General features: G+C 44.2%; 1 protein-coding gene across 1 annotated transcript in view; it reads left to right on the top strand.

The window, feature by feature from the left end:
* Positions 1–15,703, top strand: part of sh3pxd2aa (SH3 and PX domains 2Aa) — a 528,636-nt gene that overhangs the window by 253,473 nt on the left and 259,460 nt on the right. The gene's annotated exons all lie outside the window — the stretch shown is intronic.

Genomic DNA, 15,703 nt, shown 5'->3' with positions numbered 1-15,703 from the left:
ATGACACAAAGAAGGGGAAGAAAGTATGTCGTGAAGAGGATATGAGGTTGCAGATGGATAGATAGGTTGAGTGGGTGGGCAAAGATCTAGCAAATGGAGCTTAATGTGGGAAAATGTGAAGTTGTTTACTTTGGCAGGAAGAACAAAAAAGCAGAGTATTACTTAAATGGAGAACAGCTGCATAATTCTGAGGTGCAGAGGGATCTAAGTGTTCTAGTGCATGAGTCACAAAAAGTTAGCATGAAGGCACAGCAAGTAATTTAGAAGGCTAATGGAATGCTGTCCTTTATTATGAGATGGATAGAACATGAAAGTAAGGATGATGTTATGCTTCAGTTATACAGGGCATTGGTGAGACTGCACCTCGAATACTATGTGCAGAATATTATGCTTGGTGTGCAGGCGCACGCCCAACAGAACCAAGCGTAAAATGATGCACGATGACGTCGGGCTTGCGCCCTGACGTCATTGAGCACACGCGCGATATTGTGGAGTGGGCTGAGCGCCAGCCGATAATTAAAAGGCCTATTAAGGCCATTAATAATCTAATTAAATTCAAATCTATGCTGCCTGCCCAACCTTACAGTTGGCGGGCAAGCAAAAAGGCCAAGTGGCCTTTACATTTTTAGGAAACCTCATCCACGAGTGGAATGAGGTTTCTTAAAGCAAATAAATGTTAAATAAAACCTTTATTTTGGAATTAAAAACATGTCTGATCTCATGTGAGAGTCACATGAGGGGACATGTTTTATTAAGTTTTTACTGTTTTCAATAATTTTTTAAATCACTTCCATGTCCCATTTCTCGTGTGTACGAACTGCGCACTAGGCCCGTCTACCTCCCACCGCCTGCACAGGCAGCGCTTAGTGCTGCTGCTCATAATTCATGCAGGGTGGGCCTTAATTGGCCCACCCGCTTGAAATCGCAGTGCGGAGCTGATCGTGGGCGGCGATCGGCTTCCCGACCGCCCCCGCTGAGCACCCCCGCCAAGGGCAAAATCCCGCCCTGTGTGTTTTGGCCTCCTTATTTAAGGAAGAGTGTAAATACGTTGCAGGCAGTTCGAAGGAGGTTTATTAGATTGTTATCTGGAATGAGTGGGTTGTCTTATGAGGAAAGGTTGGACAGACTGGACTTATTTCGTCTGGAGTTTAGAAGTGTGAGGGGTGATTTGATTGAATTATACAAGATTCTGAGCGACCTTGACAAGGTGGACGTCAAAAGGATGTTTCCTCTTGTGTCCAGAACTAGGAGGCACTGTTTTAAAATTAGGGGTCGCCCTTTTAGAACAGAGATGAGGAGAAATTTTTTCTTTCAGAGGGTTGTGTGACTTTGGAATTCTCTGCCTCAGAAGGTGGTGGAGGCGGGGTCATTGACTATTTTTTAAGACACAGGTAGATAGGTTCTTGTTAGACAAGGGAATCAAAGGTTATCGGGGTTATATGGGAATGTGGAAATCGAAACACAAGATGATCGGCCATGATCTTATTGAATGGCGGAGCAGGTTCGAGGGGCTGAATGGTCCACTCCTGTTCTTATTTCTTATTTTCTTATGGGTACAGGAGTTTAATACAACTGACTTTATTTGATCCTACTGTTCTGAAACTGAATTAGATGTGTGAAGATTTTCCAGATTAGTCATGTACTGCACTTGGAATTCCTCCCTTTTGTCACACTGCTTTTGGCTGAGACAATGATCATCTTCCTCTTGGACTTTTGGTTCTTGTGATATCTTGGTGCTAGGTGGATGTTCATCACTGATCAAACATATTGGTGATCTGTCCAGCAGGCATCACTCCCCCGACATGTTTTGAGCGATGCAGGCATCATTTATATCTTTGACCTGAGCAAAGACAGAATCCAGGAGGTGCCAATGCTTTGATCTATGATGTCTCCATATGCTTTTTTCGCTGAATCTTTTTTATCTGTCCTTTAGATAGAAGAGGGCGTTTGTTTTTAATGCAGGTAATCTGAGCTTTGCACTTTGTCAGCAGGAGGATGCCGCTTGCATTGGCTTTTCCCACCCGGTTTTTCTCAATGTTTCTGCACCAGATACCGAAATCATGGCCAACCCATGGCAGTAAAGTCCCCTAGAAGGACTCTAAATTTTGCAAATTAGAATGTTAGAGCAGCCATGGATAATCTCAAGAGTGACCACCCAGAAAGTGGAACCGCAGTCATATCATGCGAGTTGTCAAGATTCCAAATTGACATCAGTGCCTTCAGTGAGACCCACCTTCCTGGGAGGAACAAGCAGGGGGGCGGGGGGATACACCATCTACTGGCAAAGGAAGGCTGTCAGCAACCTTCATACCCATGGAGTTGGTTTTGCCATCTGGAATAGGATCTTCGATGCATTCCAACTGTATAAAGGTATTCCACAAGAATCAGTGCTGGGACCACTGCGGTCTACAATTTACATTAATGATTTGGACTTTGGAATCAAAACACAATTTCTAAATTTGCAAATGACACCAGATTGGGCAGGATAGTCAGTACTGAGGATTGCACCAAATTACAGCAGGGCATTAATAAACTGGCAGAATGGGCAAATATTCAACACAGATAAGTATGAAGTAGTACATTTTGGTAGGAAGAATAGGGAAGTCACTTGTTACTTGGGATGTGTAAGTCCAGGCGGGGTAGAGGAACAAAGTGATCTCAGAGTACAAATACATCAATCACTAAAAGTTGTGCCACAGATTAGCAAAGCCATAAAAAAGCAAGCCAATCACTAGACTTTATTTCTAGAGAGAAAGAACTGCAAAATAGGGAAGTTATGCTAAATCTATATCAAATCTTGGTTAGAGCACACTTGAGAGTACTGCATGTAGTTTTGATCATCATATTATAAAAAGAGATATAGAGGCACTGGAATAGGTGCAGAGAAGATTTACAAGGATGATACCAGATATACATGGCTATATGGATTGACAATCAATGTCAGGAAGACCAAAGTTATGGGCCAGGATGTAGAGATTCCACCTTCTATCAACATCGACAGACTCACTCTGGAGGTTGTCGACAGCTTCACATACCTTGGATCAACAGTTACCTGCAACCTGTCCCTTGATGCTGAAATCAGCACCAGGATTGTCAAGACCACAGCTGTCATCAAAGTTGTGGGGTTGAGTGGGCCAAAAGCAAACCAAAAATACAAAGCTCCTTGTGTACCAGGCTTGTTTTTTTAGCACCCTCTTTTACAGTAGCAAAGCATAGACAGATTCTTTAGGGGTACAGAGATTATTGAAGCAGGCAGGAAGGATATTTGATGAGCAGATCTGTCTTGATGAAATCTGCTCTCAAAGTATTTTGGGGAAAGTGAAGAATGTCACGAGTAGTGAGAATCACCCCTGTCTCAGGATCACTGTTGGATGCATTCAGGGAAAAGGCTACAATTCCTCAAATGCAGGACAAATTGGTTCCTGAACTTAAGATAAAGGCAAAATACTGTGGATGCTGGAAATCTGAAACAAAAACAAAAAATGCTGGAAAAACTCAGCAGGTTTTCTAAAGAAGAGTCAAACGGACTTGAAACGTTAACTCTGTCTTCCTCGGCACAGATGCTGTCAGACCTGAGCTTTTCCAGCATTTTTTGTTTTGGTTCCTGAACTTGCTTGTGCCCTTCTCTATAAGAACTTTTAACAGGATTTGATGCATGGACAAGGATATACATTCAGGGTGGGAACTTACTGACTGATTATTTTAATACATTGAAATAGTTTTTATTACATATATAATTAAAGTTAGATCTTTGTGATAGAGTAATTTTCTTTCTTTTATTATTATTATTCATTTATATATAATCTTGCAAACGAGCACTGTACCCTAAATGGATTTTTGTATGGATAAGAAAGTGAATTGATTAATTGATTATGCAATTCAATAAAAGCAGTTGAACAGCTTCCACCTCTGCTACTTCAGACGAATATTGGGCATGTTTTCTCTCTTGAGCCAGTGGCGACTCCATTGCCTGAGTCATATGATGGCCGCATCCCCAAAGACATGGTATCTGGCAAGCTTGCTACCGGCATGAGACCAACAGATTGCCCATGTCTGCTGTACAAGGACCTCTCTAAGCGAGATCTCAATATGACTGGGGTTGGAGTCGATGCACAGGAAGTCCTTGCCGCTGCCTGGAGACAAACAGTCAGGAAGGTTGTGCTGGGAAGAGTGCCTTGAAGTCAGCATCACGGTGAAGCAGTCTGGAAAGAGTGTCCTGCAGTCAGCATCATGGTGAAGCAGTCTGGAAAGAGCGTCCTGCAGTCAGCATCACGATGAAGCAGTCTGGAAGGAGTGTCGTGCAGTTAGCATCGCGGTGAAGCAGTCTGGAAAGAGTGTACTGCAGTCAGCATCATGGTGAAGCAGTCTGGAAAGAGTGTCCTGCAGTCAGCATCATGGTGAAGCAGCCTGGGAAGAGTGCCCAGCAGTCAGCATCATGGTGAAGCAGTCTAGAAAGAGTGCCCTACAGCCAGCATCGTGGTGAAGCAGTCTGGGAAGAGTGCCCTGCAGTCAGCATCGCGGTGAAGCAATCTGGAAAGAGTGTCCTGCAGTCAGCATCACGGTGAAGCAGCCTGGGAAGAGTGTCCTGCAGTCAGCTCTTGGTAAAAATAACAAGAGTGACATCACAAGACAACGCGAAAGAGCAGCAGAGAAATCAGAACCAGTGCGAGTGCGGGGAAGCTTCAAAAAGGGACGTCAGCACAAAGGTGAGAGCTGATTGTTGAGTAGTGGTTAAGTGTTTTTCTCCAGTTTAAAGTAGATTAAGCTAAGGAAAGGTAAGAGTTCTAGTTTTTATTTAAAGTACATAAATAAGTTAACTTTTTTTTACTGTGTTTAACTTAATGTAAGTGTTTTTTTTTCAACTAGAGGCATGGCAGGGCAGCTTAGTCCCTTGTTATGTACCGCCTGCAACATGTGGGAAGTCCTAGATGTTCCTTGCACTCTGACCGACCACGTGCAGGAAGTGCCACCAGCTGCAGCTAATTGAGCTCCGAGTTTCGGAGCTTGAATGGCAGCTGGAGGCGCTGAGTTGCATCCGTGAGGCTGAGAGTTTCGTGCATAGCATGTTTTTAGATGTCGTCACCCCACAGCTTACGGAAGTGCAGACAGAGTGGGAATGGTTGACCATCAGTCAGAAGAAAAGTGCCTGGCAGGTCGTCAGGAAATCCCCAGGGTGCATCTCGCTCAAGAACTGTTCTTCTGGGTTGGAAATTGGTGAGAATGACGGTTCCTTTGGGGGTTGCAGCACGCTCATGGCACTGTGAGTGGCTCAGCTTCACAGTGGGGGAGGAAAAAAGGGGAAGAGCAATAGTGGTAGGAGACTTGATAGTAAGGGGACAGACAGGCGTTTCTGCGGCCGTAAACATGACTCCAGGATGGTATGTTGCCTCCCTGGGTGCCAGGGTCAAGGATGTCACTGAACGGCTGCAGGGCATTCTAAAGAGGGAGGGCAAACAGATAGAGATCGTGGTATATATTGGTACCAATGATAAAGGTAGAAAAAGGGATGAGGTCTAGCAAGTAGAATTTAGGGAGCTTGGAAGCAGATTAAAATACATGACCTCAAAGGTGGTAATCTCTGGATTACTTCTGGTACCATGTGCTAGTGAGTATAGAAATAGGAGGTTAGGCCAGATGAATACGTGGCTGGAGAGATGGTGCAGGAGGGAGGGCTTTAGATTCCTGGGACATTGGGACTGTTTCTGGGGGCGGTGGGACCCTGTACAAGGTGGACAGGTTACACCTGAACCGGAACGGGACCAACATCCTTGTGGGGAGGTTTGCTAGTGCTGTTGGGGAGGGTTTCAACTAACTTGGCAGGGGATGGGATCCTGAGAGGAGGTTCAGCAGGGGGAGATGCACAGCCAAAATTAGAAGAGAGAGCAAGTGAGTCTGGAAGGCATAGAAATTATAGGCCAGTTAAGGCACAAGGGAGTTTGGCAAGGTTGGATGGTATTTATTTTAATGCAAGGAGTCTGACGAATAATGCAGAAGAGTTAAGGCACAAATTAACACATGGAAGTGTGATGTCATTGCTGTCACAGAGACATGATTGAGAGAGGGGCAGGATTGGCAGCTGAATATTCCAGGATATAGGGTCTTCAGGCAAGACAGGGAGGGAGGTAAAAGGGGAGGGGGTAACACAAAATTGATCAAGGAATCAGTTACAGCAGTAAGGAGGGATGACATCTTAGAAGGCTGCTCAAATGAAGCCATATGGGTAGAACTGAAAAACAAAAAAGGAGTAATCACATTGCAGGGAGTGTACTATAGGTCCCCACACAGTCAGAAAAATAGAAGAGCAGATATGTAGTCAAATTTCAGAGAAGTGTAAAAATAATAGGGCAGTAATAGTGAGGTATTTCAACTTCCTCAACATTAACTGGGTTAGTTATAGTGTGGTAGTCATAGGTTTAGAGGGAGCAGAATTTTTAAAATGCATCCAGGAGAGCTTTTTAAGCCAGTACGTAGCAGATCCTACTAGAGAGGGGACGGTTCTGGACCTAATTTTAGGGAATGAAGCCGGGCAAATGGCAGAGGTAGATAGTGATCATAACTCCAATAGATTCAAAGTTGTTACGGAAAAGGACAAGGTTGGGCCAGAAATCAGTTCTAATTGGGGGAAGGCCAATTTTAATAAGATCAGATATGATTTGGCCAGAGTGGACTGGGAACAGCTACTTGCAGGTAAATCTGTGTGAGATCAGTGGGACTCATTCAGGAAGGAAATAGGGAGAGTACAGGGCCAACATATTCCAGTAAAGAGAAAGGGTGGGACCAACAAATCCAGGGAATCCTGGATGTTGAGGGATATACAAGATTGGATAAAGAGAAAAAGAGAGGCTTATGACAGATACTGAGGGCTCAAAACAGCGAAGCCCTAGAGGAGTGTAGAATGTGTAGGGGGGGGGGGAACTTAACAAGGAAATTAGAAGAGCAAAAAGGGGGCATGAAAAAACATTGGCAGGTAAAATAAAGGAAAATCCAAAGTTATTTTGCAAGTGCATTCAGAACAAGAGGATAGCTAGGGAAAGAGTAGGGTCCATTAAGGACCATAGTGGCGATTTGTGTGTGGAGCTGGAAGATGTAGGTAGGGATTTAAATGAATACTTTGTGTAGGTATTCACAAGCGAGACGGACGATGTGGGTATGGAAATCAGGCAGAAGGACTGTGATATAATTAAATAAATTAGCATAGAAAGGGAGGAGGTTCTAAGTGGTTTGGCAGGCTTAAAAGTAGATATATCTCCAGGCCTGGATGAAATGTATCCCAGGTTGTTGTGTGAGGCAAGAGAGGAGATAGCAGGGGCACTGGCAATAATTTTCAATACCTCTCTGGCCACAGGAGAGGTGCTAGAGGACTGGAGGACAGCCAATGTGGTACTGTTATTCAAGAAGGGAGGATGGGACAAACCAGGGAACTGCAGGCCAGTCAGTCTAACCTCAGTGGTGGGGAAATTATTGGAAGCAATTCTGAGGGACAGAATTAATCTATACTTGGAGAGGCAGGGATTATTGAAGGACAGTCAGCATGGTTTTGTTAAGAGGAGGTCATGTGTGAGCAATTTGATTGAATTTTTTGAAGAGGTGACTAGGTGTGTAGATGAGAGCAATGCATTTGATGTAGTCTGCTTGGACTTCAGCAAGGTCTTTGATAAGGTCCCGCATGGGAGATTGATAATGATGGTAAGAGCCCATGGGATCCAAGGCAATTTGGCAAGTTGGATCCAGAATTGGCTAAGTGGCAGGAAGCAGAGGGTGATGGTCGAGGGTGTTTTTGTGACAGGATGCCTGTGTCCAGTGGGATTCCACAGGGATTGGTGTTGGATCCCTTGCTGTTTGTGGTATATATTAACGATTTAGACTTGAATGCAGGAGGGTTGATCAGTAAGTTTGCAGATGACATGAAAATTGGTGGGGTGGTAAATAGTGAGGAGGATAGCCTTAGATTACAGGAGGATATAGACTGGCTGGTCAGATGGGCTGATCAATGGAAAATGGAATTTAATCTGGAAAAGTGTGAGGCGATGCACTTGGGCAGGACAAAGAAGGCATGGGAATACAGGATGAATGGTGGGACCCTGAGAAGTACTGAGGATCAGAGGGACCTTGGTATGTATGTCCACCGGTCCCTTCAGGTAGCAGGACCAATAGATAAGGTGGTTAAGAAGGCATATGGGATACTTGCCTTTATTAGCTGAGGCTTAGATTATAAGAGCAGGGAAGTTATGCTGGAACTGTATAAAATGCTGGTTAGGCCACAGCTGGAGTATTGCGTGCAGTTCTGGAATCCGCATTATAGGAAGGACGTGATTGCACTAGAGAGAGTGCAGAGGAGATTTAGCAGGATGTTGCCTAGGCTGGAGAGTTTTAGTTATGAGGAGAGATTGGCTAGATTTGGGGTTATTTTCGCTGGCGCAGAAGAGATTGAGGGGGGACCTGATTGAGGTTTCTAAAATTATGCGGGGCATAGATAGGGTAGACAGGAAGGAACTTTTCCCCTTGGTGGAGGGATCTATAACCAGGGGGCATAGATTTAAGGTAAGGGGCAGGTGGTTTAGAGGGAATGTGAGGAAGAATTTTTTCACCCATAGGGTGGTGGGAATCTAGAACTCACTGCCTGAAAGGGTGGTAGAGGCAGAAACCCTCATAACATTTAAGAAGTATTTGGATGTTAACTTGCGGTGCCATGGCATACAAGGCCATTAGAATAGGTACTTGTTTGACTGACGCAGACTGGATAGGCCGAAGGGCCTTTTCTGTGCTGTAGACCTAGAGTAGAGAGAGAGCTGTAGAAAAAGCAGAAGACAAAATAAATCATCAGATGGCGGAAAACAGAGCCCGCTGGAAGGAAAAAGCATCAGTTGACCTCAGGCCAACTGCAGACTGCCACTCATGAATCAGCCTTTACAGTCACAACAGACAATGCCCAATCCCGAAGCGACAAGCACCCTGAGTGCAGTCCATCATCTCCTGAGACTTACAGATGTCAGACATATCAGGAAAGTATTGACAGGCTGCGGCTCTATTCTCTTGAAAAAAGGCAGCTCATGGGTGACCTAATAGCAATCTTTAAAATTATGTAAAGTTTTGACAGAATAGGTACAAGGAGAATGGGGAACATTCTCCTTATGGGGAACAGCATAATTACAGGCCATCAAGATAAGATAGTCATCATGAAATCCAAGGTGGAATTTACAAGAAACCTCTTTATCTAGAGAGTGTTAAGAATGAGGAATTCGCAACCATAGGGCGTGGTTGAAATGATTAATTTAGATGCATTTAAGGCAAAGTTAAACAAGCATTTGATGGCGAAGGGAATAAATGGTTACAATGATAGATTTAGATGGGAAAAGATGGGAGGAGGCTTGAGTGGAGCATAAAGACTGGCTGCTTGGGCCGATTGGCCTATTTCTGTGCGTAAAATCTATGTCATCCTATGTAAGGTTTTGGACACTGGTTACCACCGGGAGGCTGGTGACTGGAGGTGGTTAGGCCTCTTCTTGTTGGAGTTGGTCATAATTTGGCACTTACTTGGTATGAATGTTACCAGCCACTTGTCTGTCGAACCTGCATGTTGAGCAGGGCTTATGAATAGACATGATCTGCTTTATTATTGAAGGAATTGTGAATGTTACATCACTTGGACAAGATACTCCCCTAAGGATTTGGGTTAAAGAATATTACTGATCCTGTTTATTAAGTGACTGTATGCAATGTTTTTTCTGGATCGGTGATGTGAAGCTGGTGAAGAAGACTGGCCCTGTTAGTCTTTGATGTCAGTGATTGGACTGAACCCAGGAAATAATGGACTGTATTTAGTCAGCCAAATTATGATTTTATTAATTGGATGTTTTGGGAGCACAACAATTTTGTCTGAGGCCTATTGCAGTAAATGCTAGTGTAGATTTTCATCCCCACTGCCTGGCATTCATAGAAGGCTCCTAATTATTCCATAGATTTCTGACAATGATTGCTTATGCTTTTCTTGCCTTTAAGTTGGATATAGTTTAATTTGTTGCAGCTGATGGGCCTGGTGGTTTTGTCATTGTACATAGCTTATCATTCAGAAGAGTGAGAAAGGAGGGAAAAAATGCGAGTTTGTTTCTAATGCGTTCAAAGTGTTATATTTCTCTTTTGTGTCATCAGTTCTTTGTTCACTGTCCAAGTTGGATGTCCTGCTCCGTTATCTCTGCCTGGATCACGTCCCTCCCATAATCATCTTTTTACCAGTGGAAGCAATAATGACAGAGGAAGAGAAATAAAGATTAGCTATGAATCTCTGCCACCAGGAAGGAAATATTTCACTATATTGCAAATGCAAGCACTACTTCCTAAGTATTTTAACTGTATGCAATCCCGAAACCAAGTTAGTGAGAACCCCACACAGCAAAGAGGGAGAATTGCAACTAACACAAAAGCCTCCTACAGGCATATTAACAGAAAAAGGGTGGTAAAAGGAGGAGTAAGGCCGATTAGGGACCAAAAAGGGGATATTATGGAGGAAAGCTGAGGCATTAAATTAATACTCTGCATCTATCTTTACCTAGGAAGCTGCTACCCAGGCTATGGCATAAGAGATAATTCAGACACTAGAAGGGTTTAAAATTGATGAGGAGGAGCTATTGCATAGGTTATCTGTACTTGAAGTTGTTAAGTCACCGGGACCAAATGAGATGCCTCCAATGAAATATACTGAGGGAAGCGAGAATGGAAATTGCAGACACTGGCCATACTATCTCAGAGTTCCTTAGACGCAGGAGTGGTGCCAGAGGATTGCAAAATTCTGAAGGTTACAGCCTTGTTCAAAAAAGCAGTGGGCCGGCAAGGGCTCAGAACGGCAGAGGGAGCAGGATGACGGAGGGCTCGAGATGATGAAGGGCTAGAGACAACGGAAGGCTCAGGGTGGCAAAAGCTCGATACCAGGGAGGAAGTGACTAATGAGGACCGGCAAAGGCTCAAGGCAGTGGAGAGGAGCGGCCCAGCAAAGTGGGCCAGCAGGATTCATCAAAAGAAGCAGCCCAGAGGACCAGGCCAGTGGCATACAACAGACGCCATTGATGGCAGCTGAGCGAGTAACTCACCATTCATGCAGGTTCAAACCGGTTCTGGCTTAGGCTGATGGATGCACGCAATGACGTCAGCGATGGAAGAAATGTCAACAGTCACAGTGCGGGTCCAGTGCTTATGCACAACTGTTCCTGGCCCATGTCCGGTTGTTACAGGATTAGACAAGGGAACCAAGTGGCAAGCATTCAAGCCCTAAGTGATGTGGCTATGCCTTCAGATTACACTAGTTCACCAGCCTGGCTACTCCAACAGCAACATTGCCATGGAGTACAGATGATTAACTGAGCCTGCACACAAGAGTTGACTTGATTCTGAACCTTCATTGGCAGCTTATGTGGGACACAGTGATCTGACAGAATAGTTAGGGAGAAACTGTTCCCATTGTTGGAAACATCGAAAACCAGAAGACACCGATTGCAAAAGTAGCAACGGTGACATGAGGACAAACTTTCTTACACAGTGAGTGGTTGGGATGTAGAATGCACTGCCTGAGAGTGTGGTGGATGCAGATTTAATTGTGACCTTCAAAAGAAAATTGACCCATTATCTGTGATTCTTTGACCCCCAAAGAGACCATTCTCCCTCAGTGGGGTAGTGTTGTATGTTGTTGCCCTAGTTGTAACTGAACTAGGGTGAACCCACATTTCCTATGTTCCTGTTTAGGGTTCTTCCTGCCATAACCTTACCTTCAGCAGTACCTTCGTGAGCCTTGATGCGAGTTTTTGTTAATGGCTCAGGATATTGAACAAAAAACCTTTCTGTTAATCAATCTTAACCACAGGAATTACTCTATATCTTAGCAGGATTTCTCCTATCTTCAGTGAACGATAGAACATTGCAATATCAGATCTCATTTAAGTTTATGAATGAGCAAATTTACTTATCAAAATATGAACAGGTTAATAATCAAAAGCTTATTTTTATTCACTCGTGGGATGTGAGCGTAGCCCTTGAGAAGGTGGTGGTGAGCTGCCTTCTTGAACTACTGCAGTCCATGTAATGTAGGTATACCCACAGTGCTCTTAGGAAGGGAGTTCCAGGATTTTGACCCAGGGACAGTGAAGGAATGGATATATATTACCAAGTCAGGATGGTTAGTGACTTGGAGGGGAACTTCCAGATGGTGCCCTTGTTCTTCTAGGTGATAGAGGTTGTGGCTTTGAAGGATACTATTATGAAAGCCTTGGCGGATCGCTGCTCTGCATTTTGTAGAGGATAAACAATACAGCCATAGTGAGCTGGTGGTTGAGGGAGTTAAAGTTTAAAGTGGTCCATAGGGTATTAATCAAGCGGATTACTTTGTCCTGGATGGTGTCAATCTTCTTGAGATCTGAAGCTGCACCCATTCAGACAAGTGGTAAGCATTCCGTCATATTACTGAATTGTGCCTTGTAGGTAGTGGACAGGCTTTGGGGATTCAGGAGGTGAGCTACTTGCCGCAGAATTCTCAGCCTTTAACCTGCTGTTGTAGCCCCAGTATTTATATGAGGAGATGGTGGTGTAGTCACCTTGTGGACTTGTTATCCAGGCGCCCAGGCTAATGCTCTGGGGGCATGAGTTCAAATCCCATCATGGCAGTTGGTGGAATTTAAATTCAATTAATGAATAAAACATCTGGAATTAAAAACCAGACTCAGTGATGTCATAAAAATCCATCTGGAAACCTGCCGTCCTTACCCGGTATGGCCTATATATGATTCCAGACCAATAGCAGTGTGTTGAATCTTTGTTCACTCAATTGCATCAGACTTCTAAGAAAATGTCTAATAATTAACCTCGGCACCAGAAAGGTCAAGGACACACCTTGCTCACTCGAACCCAAAGTCCTCCTCACTAACACCTTGGGCTTGTACCAAATTTGTGCCAAAGGCTGTCCTACAGCTCCCTGACAATCGTACCGGAGTCATTGAATCATACTCATAGACGTCTACAGCACAGAAGAAGGCCATTTGGCCCATCATATCCACACCGATCAACAAAGATCTGACTACACTTATCCTGTTTTCCAGCACTTGGCCCATATCCTGGAGGCTATGGCAACACAAGTGAATATCTAAATACTTCTTAAATGTTACTAGAGTTTCTCACTCAACCACCCTTTCAGGCAGTTCCAGACTCCCATCACCCTCTAGGTGAAAAAATTTTTCTTCAACTCTCCTTTTAGCCTTCTACCTCTAACCTCAAATCTATGACCTCTGGTTATTGACCCCTCTACTAATGGAAAAAGTTCCTTCCTATCCAACCTATCTATGCCTCTCATAATCTTATATACCTCTATCCAGTCCCAACTCAACCTTTGCTGCTCCAAGGAAAACTACCCCAGCCTATCCAATCTTTCCTCATAGCTCAGACCCTCCAGCCCAGGAAGCATCCTGGTAAATCTCCTCTGCACCCTCTACAGTGCAATCACATCCTTCCTATAATGTGCTGACCAGAACTGTATGCAGTACCCCAGTTGTAACCTAACCAGTGTTTTATAGAGTTCCAACATAACCTCCCTGCTCTTGTATTCTACGCCTTGGCTAATAAAGGCAAGTATCCCATATGCCTTCTTAACTGCCTTATCTACCTGCCCTGCTACCTTCAGGAATCTATGGATATGCACGCCAAGGTCCCTCTGATCTTCAGTTATTTCCAGGGTCCTACCATTCATAGTGCAATCCCTTGCTTTGTTAGCCCTCCCCAAGTGCATCACCTCACACTTTTCCAGGTTCAATTCCATTTGCCACTGTTCTGCTCACATGACCAGTATATTGATGTCTTCTTACAGTTTACAGCTATCCTCCTCACTATTTACCACCCTACCAATTTTCGTGTCATCCGCAAAGCAGAGTCCATAGAGGAGTATAAAAAGTGCAGAGGATAACTTAAAAAAGAAATTAAGAAAGCTAAGAGAGTGCATGAGAAAGCATTGATGAGTAGAATAAAGGAAAACCCAAAGGGGTTTTTTAAATATACAAAGAGCAAGAGAATAACTAGGGAAAGAGTAGGGCCAATTAGGGATCATAGAGATAATCTGTGTGTGGACCCGGAAGATGTTGGTACAGACCTCAGTGACTACTTTGCATTGTTCTTCACAATGGAAAAGGACAGCGCAGGTATAAACATCAGAGTGGAGGACTGTGAAATATTAGAGGAAATTAACATAGAGGAAGCACTAGCAGGTTTAGCAGCCTTAAAAATGGATAAATCCGCAGGACCAGATGAGATGTATCCCAGGGAGGCAAGTGAAGAGATATCAGGGGCCCTGGCAGTAACTTTCAAACCCTCTCTAGCCACAAGTGAGGTGCCAGAGGACTAGAGGACTGCAAACATTGTCCCATTATTAAAAAAGGGAGGAAGGGATTGACCAGGAAATTACAGGTCAGTCAGTTTAACTTCGGTGGTGGGGAAGTTACGAGAAAGAATTCTGAGGGACAGAATATATCTGCACTTGGTGAGACACAAATTAATCAGGGATAGTCAGCATGGATTTGTTAAGGGGAGGTCATGTTTGACAAATTTGATCGAATTTTTTGAGGAGGTAACCAGGGTTGTTGATGAGGATAATGCATTTGATGTGGTCTACATGGACTTTAGCAAGACTTTTGATCAGGTCCCTCATGGCAGACTGGTCAAGAAAGTAAGAGCCCATGGGATCCAAGGCAAAGTGGCATGTTGGATCCAAAATTAGCTGAGACGTAGGAAACAGACGGTGATGGTGTAGGGATGTTACTGTTACTGGGAGTCTATTTCCAGTGGGGTTCCGCAGGGCTCGGTGCTGGGGACCTTGATGTTTGTGATTTACATAAATGATCTGGACATAAATGTAGAGGGTATGATCAAGAAGTTTGTGGATGACACGAAAATTGGTAGGGTGGTAAATAGCGAGGATAGCTGTAAACTGCAGGAGGATATCAATGGACTGGTCAGTTGGGCAGAGCAGTGGAAAATTGAATTTTGCTCAGAAAAGTGCGAGGTAATGCACTTGGGGAAGGCTAACAGAGCAAGGGATTACACTATGAATGGTAGGACCCTGGAAATAACTGAAGATCAGAGGGACCTTGGTGTGCATATCCACAGATCCCTGAAGCTAACAGGGCAGATAGTTAAGGTGGTTAAGAAGGCATTTGGGATACTTGCCTTTATTAGACAAGGTATAGAATAAAGAGGAGGAAGGTTATGCTGCAACTGTATAAAATGCTGGTTCGGCTACAACTGGAGTACTGCATGCAGTTCTGGTCACCACATTATAGGAAGGATGTGATTGCACTGGAGAGGGTGCAGAGGAGATTTACCAGGAAGTTCCCTGGGCTGGAGGTTCTGAGCTATGAGGAAAGATTGGATAGGCTGGGGTAGTTTTCTTTGGAGCAGCGAAGGTTGAGAGGGGACCTGATAGAGGTGTATAGATTATGAGGGGCATAGATAAGGTGGATTGGAAGCAACTTTTTCCATTAGTAGAGGGGTAAATATCCAGGGTCATAGATTTAAGGTCAGAGGTAGAAGGCTAAGAGGGGAGTTGAGGAGAAATTTTTTCACCCAGAGGGTGGTGGGAGGCTGGAACTCACTGCCTGAAAGGGTGGTTGAGTCAGAAACTCTTGTAACGTTTAAGAAGTATTTAGATGTTCACTTGCCATGGTCTCCAGGGCTATGG

This window comes from Carcharodon carcharias, chromosome 17, assembly GCF_017639515.1.
Source record: "Carcharodon carcharias isolate sCarCar2 chromosome 17, sCarCar2.pri, whole genome shotgun sequence".
Classification (NCBI taxonomy): domain Eukaryota; kingdom Metazoa; phylum Chordata; class Chondrichthyes; order Lamniformes; family Lamnidae; genus Carcharodon; species Carcharodon carcharias.
This window is presented reverse-complemented; position numbering and strand designations above follow the sequence as displayed.